We start from the raw sequence: 18,397 nt of genomic DNA on the forward strand, positions 1-18,397 counted from the left end.
TGGAGATGCCGATTTCATTTTCCAACACGATTTGGCACCGGCCCACACTGCTAAAGGTACCAGGACCGGCTTTAACGGCTGTGATTTTACTGTGCTTAATTGGCCTGAAAACTGCCCCGACCTAAACTACACAGAAGATGAGACGCCAGAGCCGACGATGGCTGACATTGGTTTTTTTTTAATAAAAAGATTATTTTTATCTAAATGAATCGTATATAATCGCAATAATGAACTAATTTTAATTTTTTCCATCAACTTTAAGCCACGACCATCATAATTAACAAATGCTTGAAATATATTTCAAGCATTTTACAGGTTTCACCATTTAAATTGAATGACTGAAATTAAAATTTTTTTTAATGATGTATTAAGATGCACCTGTACATGAGAGCAGGTGTTGGTGTGCCACTTGCTACTCTGGGTATATAGAGACGGCGATGCTGAGTACGTCTCCAGTACATGTTGAGCAGGAGAGAGGTGTAAAAAAAAAAGAAAGAAAAAATCAGTCTCATGCTCAAAGATAATTTCGACTCAGTTCTCCTGACCTGTGTATGTGTGTGAAGCAGGGGTTGTCGCTGCAAACCGCGCAGAAACCTACTAAATTATAGGTGGGCTGCAGCGCTGCCTTGTTATTATTCCCAGGCACACCCTGTCTCCCTGCTTCACCTTTCCTCTCCCACCAATTTCTGTCTGTCAAAGCGCAGTCGGGGGAAATATCGCCCGTGTGTGTCGCCTCTTAAGCAAACTGTGGCTCTCTGCTGCGTTAATCGTATTTCTCCTGGCAAGTTGTTAACTCTGGCAGGAGCAAGCAGAGGCGGGTGGCGGAAGAGGAGGAGAAGAGGGGGATGCGATGAAGGAGGGGGACGGAGGGGGGGACCGACGTGGAAAACACACGACAAGAGCGAAAGAGAAGGAGCATAATTAGCGAAGTTGCGCCGCGGTTTTGAGTCATTTGCAGAAGGGAACCCGAATCCTTCACTCCCCTTCTCATGATTCCACCTTTAAATAATTCAGCAGGAGGGACGGTCCTTCTCTAGCCGCTGAGGTGTCAGCAGCTCTGCACCTATACCCAGATGACAAACACGCATGAGCACACACCCACACCTGTACACGTGGCTGTCAAGTCTGCTTAGTGCGTAGCCAAAGTCTGCCTGTGCCACGGAAATAATTAGACGGGCTCCTAACGTCGACGCACGGCGTCATCAGATATGTGGTAGAGCCGTGGAGTCATACACAAAAACAACATGGCTGGAGAGTCAAAAAAATAATTTGACGTTGCATTAAAATCCAGTGTGACAGCACGCGCAATCATCTGAAAGTGCTCAACGTTTCATTGTAAGACATCCATTTTGTTTCATGATTAAGCTTGGTGATATTAATATATATATATATATTTTACCATCAAAAACACATTGTGAATTTACAAATAAAATTAAAGTCTGCAGGTTTAAATAGCTGGGGTGCTGGGATAAGGCTTTCTGAAGGGAGGCCAAATGAAAGGCACCTTTAAACCAAGGGTGGTACATTAAAAAAAAAAAAAAAGTAAGAAAATTTCAGGAATTCCATTAAGGTTTCTTATCAGGGATTCAAATAAAAACTGGATTTTACTGACTTTTGAAAAATAAACACCACTAGTAGAATGTAGTTTACATTTTCAAACGGCAAATTTGATATGTTGCAAGATGCTGTTTGAGCTGTCGCCATATTTGGCTCTCGTGTTTTTGAAAAGCTCTTTGAAGTTTTTCCTCAAGTTTTGAGTGAGAACCTGTAACCCAGACGTCGTCTGAGGGCTGAATGTGTGAGAGACACACATTCAGAAAGGCCACTATGAAACGCAGGAGGGAGGGAGGGAGGATATACAGCAGAAACAATTAGTCCCACAAGAATGAGAGGAGAGGACACAAAATAATAACTGTGGTACCAATAAGGAAGAAGCCATTTTCATATTCTGAAACTTTGGAGGATCTCTTTGCAGAAAACAGTGAGCATAAAAACAAGCTTTTAGTAACCATTGAACTGTAATTAATAGAGAAATCAGCTACAGTTTGTTGTTATTTTTGGCAGGTAATTGAAAAACTTTAGTTTCTTATTCAGTTGTCGTTTTCCTTCCTTGACCATCAGAGAGAGAGAGAAAAAAATCACTTAAATGTCCCATTGTAACAGTGCTGGATGCTGCCAACGACAACAGTGTCTACCAACCGTATCTGATAGTTAATAAACTAAAATAGTTCATCAAAGTACACACTGTTTTATTAAGTAGACCTGCCTGCTGCAGATCAGAGCCAATGAATGGAACAAAGACCAATTCTGATCTCATTCCAGTGGATTGATGCAACGTTATTAAGCGCTGTTGCATCAAACTCTGCCATCAACAGTGGTCCGCTCTCAGAAGGTGACGTCCAATTAATTTAATCACATTTAGCCAAAGGTCTTGGGGAATTCAGTTCTTCACCGCTGCTCTCGGCCCCGTTCCTGTCTTCTCCTCACTTCCAGCAGCAGCTTTTTATTTTTTTTTGTTCGTCTTGGTAAATATAGCCACCATCGACACTTTTTTTTTTTTTTTTTGTCTGCCTGTCAACATGGAATCTGTTGCTACTTCAATAATCTCAGTGGCAATTTTGTACTAGACAAATATCTAATAATAGCCAGGCTGTTAAAATAGGTGGTTCTTCCTGGAGCTCAGACATAATGAAGTGTTTCGTTCTGTCACGCTGTCAAGAAAAAAAGCCTTGAATGCTGAGATAATAATGTAGATCCCAAAAATATAATCACAAATGAGTCCAACAAACACCGTCGACGTCCCGTCCCACTCCGGCGTGCCTGATATAAATTCTCCCTGTGTCCGTGTTCTGCTGCGGAGTAACCTTGGAGGAAAGTGAGGAATAAAAAATAAAGAAGTAAATGCTAAATTGTCCTGTTATCAGAAATCCTAGCAAAAGTATTTGTATCTCTTGACCTGTTCTTACATTCTGTGACGCAAACTTCAGTATGTTTTATTGGGTTTTGTATCACAGAGACCAAAACTGTGTGACATAAATTTGGACTAGAAGGAAAAACAATCTGCAGTGTTCGAGACGCTAGAAAAGGAAATCTCAAAATTGAGAGTACTGCACATGTACTCAGTCCCCCTTTTAATCTGACACCCCTAAGTAGAATCCAGTATAATGACATATATTCACAGAATTTAGTGAGGTGTGAGATTTAAAGTCAGTCTTAAATACAGATGTTCAGTTAAGGCCTCAGAGGTTTTTGTGGGGGAAAAAAAAAATTGAAAATCACGTCTTTTCTTTGCGCTTCAAAGTTGAGGCTAATTTTTTTGTTGCTTAAAATAGAAATTACACCAATGTTTGTGGCTGTGATGTGATTAAAAAAAATCAGCTCAAGGGGTATTAATACTTTTTAATTGATTAACAATTAAAATCACTTCCTGCTAGTAACAAAGCAGTAGGTTTATCAGATTACCTGTGCTTAAACATCATTCTAACACAAATACACAGTTTCACCCCCTATGCAAATGCGCATTAATTATATATTTTCTGAATAAATCTCACAATAGTTCATTATCGCGTTACGACAACACCAAACTAATTACGAAGCCCAGTCGGCAGCGGGCCAGACGGCGACGTGGTGGAATAGATTATTATATTATTAATACTGAGGGGACATTTCTGAGAGGAGAGAATATAACCCACGTGGCTTTGTAGCCACGGCCCAGGCGAGGCTGTCTTTATGCATAATTCATATTTCATATCATCATGGCGATCATGCGCGGCGAGTGTTTGCTCTCCCTGCAGGGGGGTGGGGGTGGGGGTGGGGGTGGGGGGGGGGGGGTGGGGGGCTTGGTTTTAAGTGGGGAATGTGAGCGATGCAGGCGTTGCTCGTGTTCTGAGGACCACGGGTTGGTTTACAGAGTCGCAACGTGGGAAACTCATTTTCCACTGAAGAGACGATTCCCGCGAGGTAACGCGATATGTTTAGGAATGAGGAAACAGCTCAGGTTGGGATTAGGTCAAAGTGGTGTGGAAATGTTGAGGAAAACCCAACAGCGTTCCAAGCTATTTCTGGAGAAAGGCTCTGCTACAGAGGTACAACTGAGTGGGTGTGTAGAGAAATACGTTTGGCCACGAGTGAGAAAAACATAAAATATCTAAACACCGACCTGTCTTTTGATTCAATTTGCCTTTGTGTTAAAAAGGGCCCACTGTCACATTTCTGTGTTATTATTTGCACATAGACAGCTGGAGTGGGATGAAGAGGTTTCTGAATAGTTTGCAGGTAAACGCAGAGCCACAGAGAAATGGTTTGAAACTTTTCAGCCACTGTAGATACGGACAACTTAAGATTACTATAAGACAATTTTCTTACTTATAAAAATGAATGTGTGTCTGTCTTACTTGATACTCATGTTTTTATTTTTTTACCCATTTTGAAGAGTTGCTTTGAGAAAGGTTCTGTGCCACATCATATTTATCCCCAAGTGAAACGGGATTTCATGGATTACTAAGTCAAAGTTCCTGTAGGTGATCTGATTAACCTAAAAAGGACAAAAATCACTCCTGTTAATTCATCGTATGGGGTTACGGTACTTTTTCATGGACATATTTTGATTGAAATTGACAGAATTTGTTTTTCTCTGCTGGAGCGAAAAAAGGAAAAAAAAAAGCTTTTTAACACGTTTTAGATTTTTTTTTCCATCGAGAGTGCTGGTCATTTTGGTGTTTTTATCACGATAAAATGCAGATTTGGTCTCGGTATTTAGCTGATTCATTTTAATTTTACAAAAATGAATTAAAAAAATAGAATAAATAAATAAAAACGCAGTGTGCATTGTTTTTATCAAAATTTTAGAAGAACATTTTTCTCGCTCTGTTGCCTTTTGTTTCCTGTGCTGCGTTCTTTCCATCCTGGATGAGCTTGAATCGATCCGGCCGCTGCTCTTGAGAAGTTTTCCCCTAACATCCAAACCCTCACTAGCACACGCACACGCACACACACACACACACACACACACACACACACACACACACACACACACACACACACACACACACACACACGCGCACACACATAGTGGGATAAGTATATGTCTCATGTAATATAGATATTTCTCACATTTTGTGGGCACGACAGACTAGAATTAATTATCCTCGCCCACTTTGGACACACACACACACGCACACACACACACACACACACACACACACACACCCACCCACACACACACACACACCCCATCAGACATCCACAAAAGAAGCACATATAAACACACATTCCCTCTGTATGTATTTGTGCAGTGTTTATTCACTGAGGAGAAGTGTGAAGTTACTCATGCTTGGTATTCCCAAGATGTCTCACAGAAAGATATTGCAAAGTGTTTGTGTGTGTGTTATGCGTACGTGCGTGGCCATGTGTGAAGGCTGGAATACAGAATGGTATTGATTAAACACAGCAGGGGGTGAGAGTGTGAGCACTGCAGATAGCTCACTCACCTGCCACTCTGCAGACACACACACACACACACACACACACACACGCCATACACAAACATCAAACTAGCCGCTGGCTTCATTAGAAAGAGCCTGGCTGGCTTTCGATATGATGAATAAAATAAATCAAGGAATTTTAATTCAGCTTTGAGGGGCACAATATCAGGTTTGCATTGAAAATATGTTCTGCTGTCCTTTTGTTTTGTTCTTCCTTCAATGTTTCAGTGTTTGACAGGTACATTCTTCCAAAAAAAGAAAAAAAGTACATTTAACCTCATCAATCGCCCCCCAAAATGTTACTTTTTACAGCTTAAATTGGCAAATTTGAGAATGCAAAGGCTATTTTTTTACAAAATGAGTGACACTCCTGTTGAAGATATGACTAAAAGACGGAATAAAAGCCTTAAGTCTTGTAACTCAGAGATTAGCTTAACCAACATTTGTGTTGGGAGTCATCCTTGCAGAGTCCAGAACTGAGTGAAATTTCCTGTTTGTGGTCGACATGAGAGACGTCGGTTCACTGAGCTGAAAACAGCTGAACGATGAAGAGCACGTCTTCTCAACGGGTTGTTAACAGGTACTTCTTTGATATAGTAAAAAACAGATTTGTGTGTTGGTTCTTCAACATATTACAGTCATTCTGCTATAGTTTCAATAACTTGGTGTGAGCGCCATAAGAACAAACAGGAAGGCAGATAAATAAAAGTATGCAGATGTTTTCAACTGTTGCATACACGAGTCATAGAAATAGACAGTCATGTGACGAGCGTCTTCATTTCTGAGCCCAACTTTCCTGCTTGTACGGCTCTCACGAGTCGAGCCGTATTGAAATTGGACCTAATGAACGTCCTTTGTACGTCTTCATGACTTAAGAACATGCAATAGCTACATCTTGTTTGAAATACAAGCGAAAGGCTTTTGTGGAAGCAAAATCACAGATTGTTTTCTAATTCGCTTTACAAATTTATATATATAAAAAAAAAGTCATTTGGATGTGACCCCCACTGCCTTTTGAGTTCAATAACCTGGTAAAGAGCACAGGCAGCTGTGTGTGATTTCACAACAATCGGCGAATACATCTGCTCTGCGAAGAAACACCAATTATACGCCAGGAATAAAGCTGTGGAGAAGTTTTTTTTACGCAGGGTTAATTTATAAAATATCTCACAGAGAACTGTTCAGTCATCATAAAAACAAAATTAAAAAATTGTGGTCGTAACGCGATGGGCGTATGAATTCTTCTGCAAAGTACTATACGGTAAACTCACCAAACCTCCGACACGTGTTTGTGTGATTCATGAACCTGCGATGGCATCGTCTGTGTTCGTCGCAAACTAGAAGCTGCTGTTCTATGTGATGGTGCGACTCATCGCAGAGTGCAAGTAAAATAAAACAACCCAGAGCTGTCCCCATATGGTTAATAATACACAGAAAAAAAAATAGGTAAATCTCCCTTAGTGTCATACAGGTGCAGACATTTTACAACGTTAAGCTGTAAACTGTGCTGCCATCTTGCTCTCATCTGTAATGTAATATGAGGCTTTTGTTGTTAACAGAGGGACACATGAAGGGCACTGATCCGGAGAGGGGAAAGATTCTCTAAGATCAACCAGGTCATGATGTGATCCACCAACAGTGAGACAATCATGGCCGTCCCCTGCCTTTTTGGCTTTCATTAGCCCAACGTTAACAGCTGTAATAACTAGATGCCTCTCACTAACTCCATATAATCTGACAGTTTACACCAGGGGTCTCAAACTCCAGTCCTCGTGGGCCGCAGTCCTGCAACTTTTAGATGTGCCTCTGCTGCGCCACACCTGAATGGAATAATTAGGTCATTAACAAGGCTGGGAAAACTGATCTACACAAGGAGGAGGTAATTAAGCCGTTTCATTCCAGTGTTTTGTACCTGTGGCACATCTAAAAACTGTAGGTCTGCGGCCCTCGAGGACTGGAGTTTGAGACCCCTGGTTTACACACAGAGCTGAGAAAGTCTATTAACTGATGATTCAGTGTCTTTTCTTACTTTCATTGTGAAATATTCTCTATTAAGTAGATATAATGTAACTTTCTTATTGTACTATCTTTGCTGTTGAAGGTTAAAGTTTAACTTCCTGCAAAGTATCTCATACCTTACTTTCCGTAGGCAGCAAAAAGTTTTCCCCCCATAAATCTATTTATTCGTTATTCGTGTCTCCTCACACTAATTATGACACTACAGTCAGCAGGTAAATCAGGACCGATGCCTTGTTCAGAAGCGGCAGCCCTCAGTAGATCGCTGCACTCTGATTATTATTATCCCGACTTTCTCCAACCTTCAATAACGATGTTGCTCATTTTGACACTGATGCACTCCTGTTTACGGAGCCTCTCCTTGAGCGCCGCACAGCAAATTGCCGGAGCCTATTTGCAGGAGTTTTCGCTCTCCATAAATGTCGCAGCTCCAATTCAGGACATTGATAAGAAAAAAAAGGAGGGAGGCTGGAGAGGCTGTATGTTGCGAGATGCATTTGTATTCTTCACCGTTATTATCCCTCACCGTCTCTCTGGCCGTCCAGATCCGTCTTTTCTTTTCTTCCTTCCTACTCTCCTCTCCTTCTTTCTCTTGCTCCCTCTTTCCACACCGCTAGGTTTTAATCACTGCTGTAATTGGCAACTCCCTGCTGTGCTTGCGCACATACACGCCTTCATACACACATACACACACCCCCCCACACACACACACACACACGCACTCCTGTTCTTTCTAGCTGCTGCAAATCCCTCTGGCAATGTAGGCGTGAAGGCGTGTTGGGGTGTGTGTGTGTGTATGGGGAGTTAGTGGAGGAGATATGGCAAGATAAGGATAATGAAAGAAGGAGAGTTTCAGAACTGCAGGCCAACTCAACAATCTGTCTGCAGCGAAGCTCTATGTGCAAATGGAGCGGTGTGGCCAAACTGTAATTATGGATGAGAAAGAAAAAAAAAAACAGGCACATTTTAGGACTTATTAATGAGCACCACATTGTGATGGAGTTACTGAGAAAGCTGATGTAGCTTGGTCCATTAAATAAACAACCACCGTTGAGCTGGGGTACCTATTAGAAAGCATAGTTGTGTTAATAGGTCACAATGAAGCAGCAGTTTTATATTCAACCAAACCTTTTGGCATGTTGGTCCAGCAGACATGTCGACGCAGGAAATGTCTGTTTTTGTTTTGTTTTTTTTTATGTTTGGTCAGAGAATACAGCGAGGCAGCTCGGAGTATTGAAACTGCTAAAAAAAAACCCCACAAACATTTAAAGCAAGTAAAAAAGTATTTAAAATGTTTTTCTCGAAGTAAATATTTCTTTCGGGGTCATTGACGTAAAATCGGCACCGACTCGAGTAATCCATAAATAAAAACAAATCAAGGCAAATTGGGCAACCAATCAAGTCATGGGTACAAAATTGGGATGGAACATTAACCAAGTATTGAAAACACTCACAGAAATGTGTTAAATACTTTGCAGAAAAGCCTGCTGTGATGATGACAACTTCAATTCTCACAGATGGAAAAATTGCGATTGTTACCCTTTCTTTGGCACAAACTGTCTTCGAAGCTTAAATATTTTAGAGATACTTCCTATGAACTCAGATCTTCAGTTCTTTCTATTATTTTTGAATTGGAAACAAATGAGTTATCCAGACTGGACCATCCTCACTTTTTTTAAAAACCAATTAGGAGTTTAATTAGATAAAATGAGCCACATTCCATCTTCAGGTTCTCAGAGAGAAGGTCCCGGTACATTTCTCCATTCATCCTTCCTTCAGTAGCATGAAGTTTGCCAGTATCACATGATGTAAGGCAGCCCACACCATGATGTTCACACCTGCAACCTTTCTCTTTCTCTATGTCGTTTTTGGGTTGAAGTGTACAAGCATTCTTCCTGCAAATGTGTATATGTAAATTGAGTGTGTGCGGCTCTGGATGTATGGATGTTAAACCCAGATAAAATGGAACATTAATTAATCTATGTTTGTTTTTTATTTGATTTAATAATGAGGGTCCATCTGAAAATATGGTATAAGTTCATGAGATAGGAGTTCATAAGTTTTTTACTTCTTCCTACTCCTTTCTGAGCATGTTAAGATTATTGTAGTACAGAAATATGTGTTTTGCATTTCTTGTTCATGTGTGCGATTTTATACTTCTACCATGTTCAAAATAAATCAAATAAATGACACTCAAAGATTTCAGCTATGCCATCACCGAACCAGACTATTTTCACCCAGTAATCTTCTTCAGCATATTTTAAACAAGCTTCCGCTTCAGCATCATTTCTTCAATTAAATTTATGTTTTACTTTATATTGATCAGAGTGTTTAGGAAGTTTTAATTCGCATCCCTGATTTCAAGTTTTCCTTCTGTGACACGACACAGAAGCCGTTTAAACTTGGCCACTCCTAAGATTAAGGCAAAAAAAAAAAAAAAAACATGACGTTCAACTAAGTTAGGAATTGGTTAGAAGAAAACAGCTGCGCTTGCCCTTCTTTATAGTCAGCAATAACAAAGCAGTTGAAAACAACCTAAACTTGACAAGCAACATTTGACGAGGACCCAAGTTTATCTTGCCACCACCCACAATTAGGAGGATGGTGAGGGAGGTAATAGGTTTCTTCCAAAGCTGTCTTGTCTTGAGTTCACCAAGTCTCCATAACAACCAGTTGTTTTTTTACACACCTTTAATTGGCGTGCAAATAATTGTGAAGGAGGCCTTTATAATATATCTGTGATGGATATTGTGATAAAAGGATCACAATAGGATCAAATCATACATTTTTATAAAACATTGAAGTCGAGTTCAATTTATTATGCCAATTGGGAAAAAAAAAAGTATTTATTTTTTTGTTAACGTAAGGAAACCCAGCCGACTGTATTGAGTTTGCAGAAATCCCTCAAACTAAGCAAGTATGTGGCGACTGTGGACAGCATAACCCGACTGAGCAGCCAAATGGGGCTTTGACATATTCTCATGCTGAGAATGAGGCAGCAAATGTCATCTAAAACTTGCACAGCTTCTCACTAAGTCACAGGTACAGAAATGTACTACTCTCTATGTCAGCACCGTCAACACAGATCAATGTGTCGAAAATAGTGGGAAAAAATGCCCAAACCACACTTAATTTCAGATCCTTTACTTTAAAGTACTGACCAGGAAGAACATGCCTGGTTGTAAAAGGCTTCTTCGACCAGCTCACCAAATCCCACACTGTGAGAACCAGATGACAATGGCCGTGCTAAACCCAAATGCTAAAGAATCCCAGCTTTATGGTTATCATGCCACATTGAATGCAGAAAAGAAAGTTTCATGCCTCTGTGTGTGTGTGCGCGCATCTTTTATGTGGGTCACCCCACCATGTCTAATGGCCCCTTGCTGCGTGCAGCGTCCTGCGTTGAGCTGCTCCCTGCTGTCACACTCACACACACACACAGACAAACAAATGTGCGGGCACAGTGGGGGAGATTTTTGGGGTCTCCCTTTGCCCTAATACCCTCCACAATACACCACTGCTGCATCTGTTGCGTCGGTCCTCAAAGTTTAAAGTTGCTCGGTGAAGAACTAGCATCCCTCTCCTTTCTTCATTAGCTAGCTTCACTCCTCTTTTCTGATGACATCTGCTCACCTTTTCCCTCTTTTCTGCCACTTTTTATTCTTTCAACTCAAAAGATGGGTTATTATTTTTGCCATTTTTTCAGCAGTTTTTTTTTTTTTTTTGCTGTTGTTTCACCCTAGGATGACTGGAACTGGACTTTACAAGGAGCAGACTTCAGCCTTTTTAGGCCTTCATGACGCATGTGGCTAGCGGCTACCTCAACCAGGTGAGCCTCTGCATTAAGGAGATTTAAAACCCCACATTGGCATTTTTAAGGTTTCTCTCAATAGAAATTTAAGGCTAGCATTGACGTAGCTAGCAAAAACAACACTGCTTGATCCCCCCTCTGAGTCATTAATGCCATGCCAAAGTCAGCCTTGGTATCTTCTGTCTCAAAATGTGAATTTCAAAGTATTTTTGCAATTAGTGGGTGGGAAGAGTGTGTTTTCTTTTTTTTTTTGTCATATTTTTCCTTTTGCTGACTTGTCTATCCAGGCATAAACCAGAAAAAAATAATAAAAAAGACCCTTATTAAAATTCTAGCACTGCAGTTTTATTTACCTCCTTCACTGTGGAAAAATCTTGGAGGCGAGGAAAGACGAAAAGAGGAGAGGACAGGAGGGGGATGGGTGAGGTACAGTTCGAGAAAGGAAGAAGCGAAGAGTAAGATGCTGATAATTCAGTTTACCACAGCCAGACCCAGCCCATCCCCGTTGCTTGTCTATGTACTGGAGCACATATACACACCAGGAAACGAGGCAAGGCATAATTGTAGATACAATAGGCTAACTGGGAAGCAGCTAACTTTCAAAATACGATCAACGGTATGAAGGCTGACTTTGACCCTCAGAGCGTAAAACGAACCGATACATACCCAAGCTAATTCTCAGCTGCAGAGAAGCCAGTTACGTCACTACATTTTCACACTGCGGTACTGTCTCTTTGTCTGCTTGTCGGATAGCCAGCTGTAAGACGGAGGGCGTACGATGTCTTGGACAAAAATACAGCTTTGTGGACTTTTTTTTTTTTTTGGTTTGTTTCGATGCACCTTTGTTCAAATATTGATTGGTGTCACGATGATTAGTTGTTTGGTGTTTAAATTTGTTCTCTTTTTTTTATCTGAAGTGTGTTTCACCGAATATTTACACAGATTAATGAAATTGTTCTTGTGTGTGTGTGTGTGTGTGTGTGCGTGTGTGTGTACACACACAAGAACATCGCGTGAATTGCAAGATCCACTGAGTTTTACAATAGGCATGAAGAGGGAAATTAAAGCCATCTTTGTGTTTCCACGTGAACTGGGCAGCCATAAACGCAGTGGAACGGTGTAAAATTTGTATCGTGATATATGGCGACCTTTTTGTTCATCTGCGCTCGATGTCTCATAAACACACAGACAACACAAAGAGAAGAAGAGCAATAATTTGTTTCAGTTCTACTCCTGTCATATCCCGTTTTTATTTCTTTCAGTCAAACTAAATATGAGAGCATTTGACTAAAGTAGAGGATTTTTTTCAGCGAACTGTTTGCCTGTGTGAATCAGTAGCGTTCTGTTATTTCCAGGGCCTCGTCTTCGACCGTTTGGGACAGACTAACCTTATTCTAACTCCACCACCCCCATTTTCAGCTCAGCTGATCAATATTCACAAAAGACAAACCCCCCCAAAAATGCTCATGTGAATCCACAACACAGACGACATGAGACCTCCGAAGTCTACGGCGAATACAAAAATGAGTCAGATGTAGCAAGGAGAACAGTGAAATAACAATGCTCATTTGTTGCAAGTGATAAACAAAGAAACGTTTTGGGATTTGATTCCACTGTGGCTTCTGCTCTTCACACACACAGTCGTACCATGGACTGGGCTGACAGGATTATAGAGTGGTCCTGTAGTCACACTCTTTGTGTTTCTTTCCTCTCTTTCAGTCCACCAAGCCTAAAATATTCACAAAGTTAATTCCTGTCTGACAGAGCACTAAAATAAATATTATCTATCTATCTATCTATCTATCTATCTATCTATCTATCTATCTATCTATCTATCTATCTATCTATCTATCTATCTATCTATCTATCTATCTATCTATCTATCTATCTATCTATCTATCTATCTATCTATCTATCTATCTATCTATCTATCTATCTATCTATCTATCTATCTATCTATCTATCTATCTATCTATGACTGTATTTTTCAAGTTTTGGATTTGAGGGTGTTGTCTACTGGTGTATAAATTAAAAATAATGCAGCAGAGCTGGAGACAGACCGGCTTTACAGAATACTGATGCCATATTACGTGTTTGCGAGTGGAGAATATTAGACCTATAGCGACAGGTTATTGGTCAAACCTCGGGTTGTGACAGTAGAGCTGTTTTTCATTTTTATGTGCTTTATCTTGCACATAAAAACACCAGAGGGACACTGTTATTTTCAACAATTGCTATATATATATATATATATATATATATATATATATATATATATATATATCAAACACTATTGCTGTGCGAAAGAATGGAATGAGCAGTCGTTGTTGTAGCACTTGTCCCAACGTTTTCGTATTTGATTTTCTGGTGGTGACTGCAGCCTTATTTATGTGCTTTTTATTCGTTGTCTGGGTATCGAAAGAGTGTTAGTTTTTCTCTCTGTCTGAAGGACAATGTTCCCATTCGGAGGAGAGTGGGAGTGCAGTGTTTGACACGTTAGTGCTGGCTGATTAGTCGACACATAAAGAACATGCAGTCCCGCCATCACTATTCAGCCATTTTGTCTCCGCCGTTTGTGCTTACTGGTCGAGTGGATGTTTGTGTGCGCGAGAAAGGCTTTTGTTAAGGTAATGCGTAGGAGAGAGAACGACCGAGGGAGAAGACACCGTGAAAAATCGCACAGACCGCGGCCAAGTCCCACCGACCCTCCGATGAGATTTTGTCGTCTTTAGTCTGACCGCGTCATTAAAACACAATTTTTGTGTTTTACCTAAAATTGCGAGGTAACAAGAGTAATAATAATAATAATTAAAAAAAGGTTATATTTTATATGGAGAGGTGCTGTGTATGGAAGAGTGTCAGATCAGTAGTTTTGTGTCTTTTGTCTGTTAAGTGGATTAACACTGTGGTCAGTGAGACACACAGTGAAACTGGCAGCCATAGCCATTGTTTACAGGCTGGTGTCGCCTCCGCCGCTTCAAATCTTTGTTCGATGCTGATTTGTTTCCCCAGACTTTCTTACAATTGCTGGGTGGAGTTTGTGCTGATTCGATGTGTAATCTTTTGGTGCGGGGGGAGAAACGTGCACTTGTTTGCATTGCATCGTTATATTTAATTCATTTTTGGGCCCTTTCTAAAATTAGAGCCCAGAATCTGCAATATATGTATATTCAGCACACACACACGCACGCATATATATATATATATATATATATATATATATGCGTGTGTTTGTGTGTACATGTCATGTTTATTATTTTACAGGACGCTACATCTTTAATAAAGATGCAAATCTTGTTTTTCACATTGCCTAATCTTGTGTAGTTTTGAAGGCAAATTCAATCAACCTTCCACCATCATATTAGCTTTATAAAACATCAAGAGAAAATAATTAGATATGCAATATGAAGGCAAGAAATTTGATGCTTTTTATATTTTCATCTTATTTTTTCTCACTAGCACCACAACATAGCTACTATAAATGAGGCTAAAGCACTCTTGATGAATATGTGCTTGAATACAGTTTAGTTTACTCAAATTGATGCAATTGGTATTACAAATACTATTTATGTTACTGCTTCTGTTCAGCATGCAATGTACATAATGTATGTAATGCATGCTATATTTGCTTTATCATTCATTCATAACATAAATTTATTTCCTTGCTTTTTTTTTAAAATATTTCTTTTATTCCTGAAAAGAGCAAAGATACTTTGTAATTTTAGCTGTTCGAACAGTAGAGCTCCCCCTCTGGCTTTCAGGTAGCTTAGCATCCACTTTTGCACTAATCTGTTTGGAACAATAAAGTGTGTGGTTATAATTCAGTTGTTTTTACTTTTTTAAAAAAGAGGAAAAAATAACAAAATAAATAGCCGCATTTCAGCTGTGTCGCATATATTTACAATTGACTTATACCCTCAGAACAAGATGAATGAAATAATGTGACATGTTCACATATTTCCGTAATTAATTTTAAAAACATAATCAAAACACATTTTAGCTTCACGGTGGACAGATTTTTATTTAGATTTGAAAAACCATAAAGAGTAGATTACTCCGCAGGACGCAGAGCTGCTGGTCTCCCAGTTTTAAAAATTTCTTTAAAAAATCAGTTTTTGTTGAGTGGGTTACATTCACAATGACAGTGATGAAAAAAAGTATATTTGCACCATGAGATGAAAATTCAACTTAAGCTCCTTTCATATTTATCAATCGCGGCCCACATTTCATATCTCTGCAGATAATAAATACCTGCATATTTCAGATTTGTTATCTTCGCCTCTGTACACCTTATCTCTGCAGGTAATTTGTATATCTTTGCGTATACTCTTAACCTTGGCTACAAACGACTAAAACGATAAGATTTCAATAAGTTTTTGAAGTGCTGTCTAATAGATGGTGCTATGATTACACATCCAAGGCCTTTAAGTGACATCCAAGTAATGTAGTTCTATGTCCTTTATATTTTCTTTTTTCATTTTCCGACGAGGCTTTAATGGATTTATTTGTCAAAAGGTTGGTGGTTCGCTACGTGTGGTCGTGTTTTCAGTAGTTAACGTGACGCTTTAGTAGATTTTCTTTTTGCATTTCTTTAGACCGTAGCCTTCTGTTTTGTTGGCTGAAAAATAATTAAAGTGGACAGGCCTAAACGTACACGAGTAACTTTGCATCAACGGTCAAAATTTAGACAAGGGGAAAACATTTAATCAACATTCATGGGTGAATTTTAAATACGATTTATTTTTTATTTTTTTATGAGCGATGAAACAAATCAAAGCCTAAATAAATATTATTCATACTTAATAACACGAGTGCATTACAGATCAAATAAGAAAGCTAGATATTTATCATGCTGCACTACTTAAATATCCAAATTCTCAGTAATCAGAAATAATAACATTTCTTTTGTGTCGCGTGACATGCTAAATTGGTTCGTGAGCCATGAAGGAGCTGTAATTTCAACGAAATGACTCAATGTTAAGTCAGATGACATTGAAAAGCAGTTTGTTATTCTTCTGGTTGACTCAGTCATCATCTCCTTTACCATTCAGCCCCGTTCGCTTTGACTGAGGCCTGTGCTGAGGACCGCCATTCATGACCAGCAGCGTGTGCAAACAGAAAAGTGTTATTGTCAAGGTGGGTGTGTGTTTGCATTGACCCTTTTAAAAGGGAGGCTTCGCCTCCACAATACGCTCTGATGTTGATTTTTCCCTCTTTCTTCTTCTATCTGTATTTCACACACACTCCCTGTCGTAAGCACACGCCCACACACACACACGCACACACGCACACACACGCACTCACAAAAGCCAGGCGGACCTATACAGGATCAGCCATGCTAGAAGTTGTCAGTTTGACATTGTTGTCTATAAGCTGCTTTGGAGCAAAAGAAGAAGAAGTTCTAAGGACATTTCCAAATGGTTTGTAGTAGTTGAGTTTTTTTTTTCTTATTCCCCCACTGCAGCCACAGCTCCAAGTCAGTGAATCACTGGAAGGGTGGGGGAGGGCGGCGGCTCCTTCCAGTCATTCGCAGCTCAGATGTGAATAGGACCAGCAATTGATTTGCTAATGACAAAGTCCTCTGCCTTAATAAAAATGGATGTAACAAGCCTGTCCGTTTTGGTGTTTGCTGTGTTTTAGGAGGCTTCCTAAATCGATTAGCAGAAGGTGAAGCGGAGGCTGCCGTGCAGGATGTTGTTTCATGCAGTGGAAAGATGACGTTAAGATAAATGTGACACAGCTGTTGTAACTGCTGCTCCGCCGCTTGAATCTGCCCGGAATAACCAAATAGTAATTATTGAATTATTGTGCCACAAAGTGAGTGGAAATAATACGCTCAGTCATGATTTATTAAATTAATTTGAGCAGAGTCAGCCTTGTCAGTGATGCAGTCTCTTCATGCGGGGACAAGGACTCAGGTTTTCCAGATGCACTTTTGACTGACGAGCGTTTGCAATATGGATTTATTTTCACGTAGGATTTATATGATACTGTACGTTCATGAGTTGAAATACTGTCAGGCTTAGACTCAGGTAAAGATTTTGCAGTATGGTATTGTTAAAAATGCCACCGCTTTATGCGTCGTAAACAAAATTGAAAGCAAAAAATGTTGCACGTGATGTCATTGATTTTATTTAACGCGGAATCTTACAACTACAGTAAGAAATAATGTATTATTACAATCACAATTATGTTAAATATGTAATTTTTACTTATTGCTATTTAGATATACTTAAACAAAAATACAGAATTAACTATTACTAAATGTATTTGCATGTTCTTCTGCCATTTATAGAGTAGCACAACATATTGATGAATAGTCGGAAAAGAGGTGCTGTTTAACGGAGGCGTTTGTTAGTGAGCCAGCTGTAATTTGGATACATTTTACTTCTTTAATCTGTGCTCAGTGACTATCTGTGTTTGTGCAATCATAAAGATTTACAAAGATATAAACACAAAGAAAATCCAGCTGACTGACAGTGTGCAGCAATCACGGGAGGGACATGCATTACTTGATGATCCATTCTGGAAAATCTTTATTTCTCTGTCATGACATTAAAACGATTTTATTAAAGTGTAGCAGCGGTGCAGTAGAAAACATTAGTAGATTAAAAATCTCAGTTTTTTAAAACCTTTAACTACCTCATGCCTAAGACACATAAATCATCAAAAGCCTTGTAGAAAAACCAATAAAAACTCCAGCTAATTGTTTTTTTTTCTTGTTTCCCATATTTGGTCATCTCTTCCTCTCATCATTTTCTCATCAATAATGCTGTTAGTTTTCTGTTGCCTTGACTTGAAATCTCGATAAAGCACCCGGAGTGCCACCTCCCTCTTCAGCTAACATTTACTCTCTCTCTCTCTGGGCATGTTGAGATTACGTCTTAGCTCGCGTTGATGCGAGAACAATAACAACAGTGATTGTGCCCTGCTGCGGATGTGGCACAAACGGCACATAAATCCAGATGTGACGGGCTTTATTAGACAGCTGCTGACGATAATCCAGCCGATAAATGACTTTGAGGAGCTCTAAAACCCTCAGCTGCAGCGGTTCGCTGTCTGTGACGAGTCTTAATTTCCCCATCAC

At 39.7% G+C, this 18,397-nt stretch overlaps 1 long non-coding RNA gene across 2 annotated transcripts in view; it reads left to right on the forward strand.

Moving 5' to 3' along the window:
• LOC111608113 overlaps positions 1 to 18,397 on the forward strand; it is a 63,228-nt gene that overhangs the window by 41,287 nt on the left and 3,544 nt on the right. Inside the window, exons 3-4 of one of the 2 annotated variants that reach the window (XR_002752542.1) lie at positions 11,243 to 11,328; positions 16,362 to 16,446. This is a non-coding gene — a long non-coding RNA (uncharacterized LOC111608113). The remainder of the gene's footprint in view (positions 1 to 11,242; positions 11,329 to 16,361; positions 16,447 to 18,397) is intronic. The other variant, XR_002752543.1, reaches the window with a different exon arrangement.

Source organism: Xiphophorus maculatus, chromosome 3 (genome assembly GCF_002775205.1).
Source record: "Xiphophorus maculatus strain JP 163 A chromosome 3, X_maculatus-5.0-male, whole genome shotgun sequence".
Lineage (NCBI taxonomy): Eukaryota > Metazoa > Chordata > Actinopteri > Cyprinodontiformes > Poeciliidae > Xiphophorus > Xiphophorus maculatus.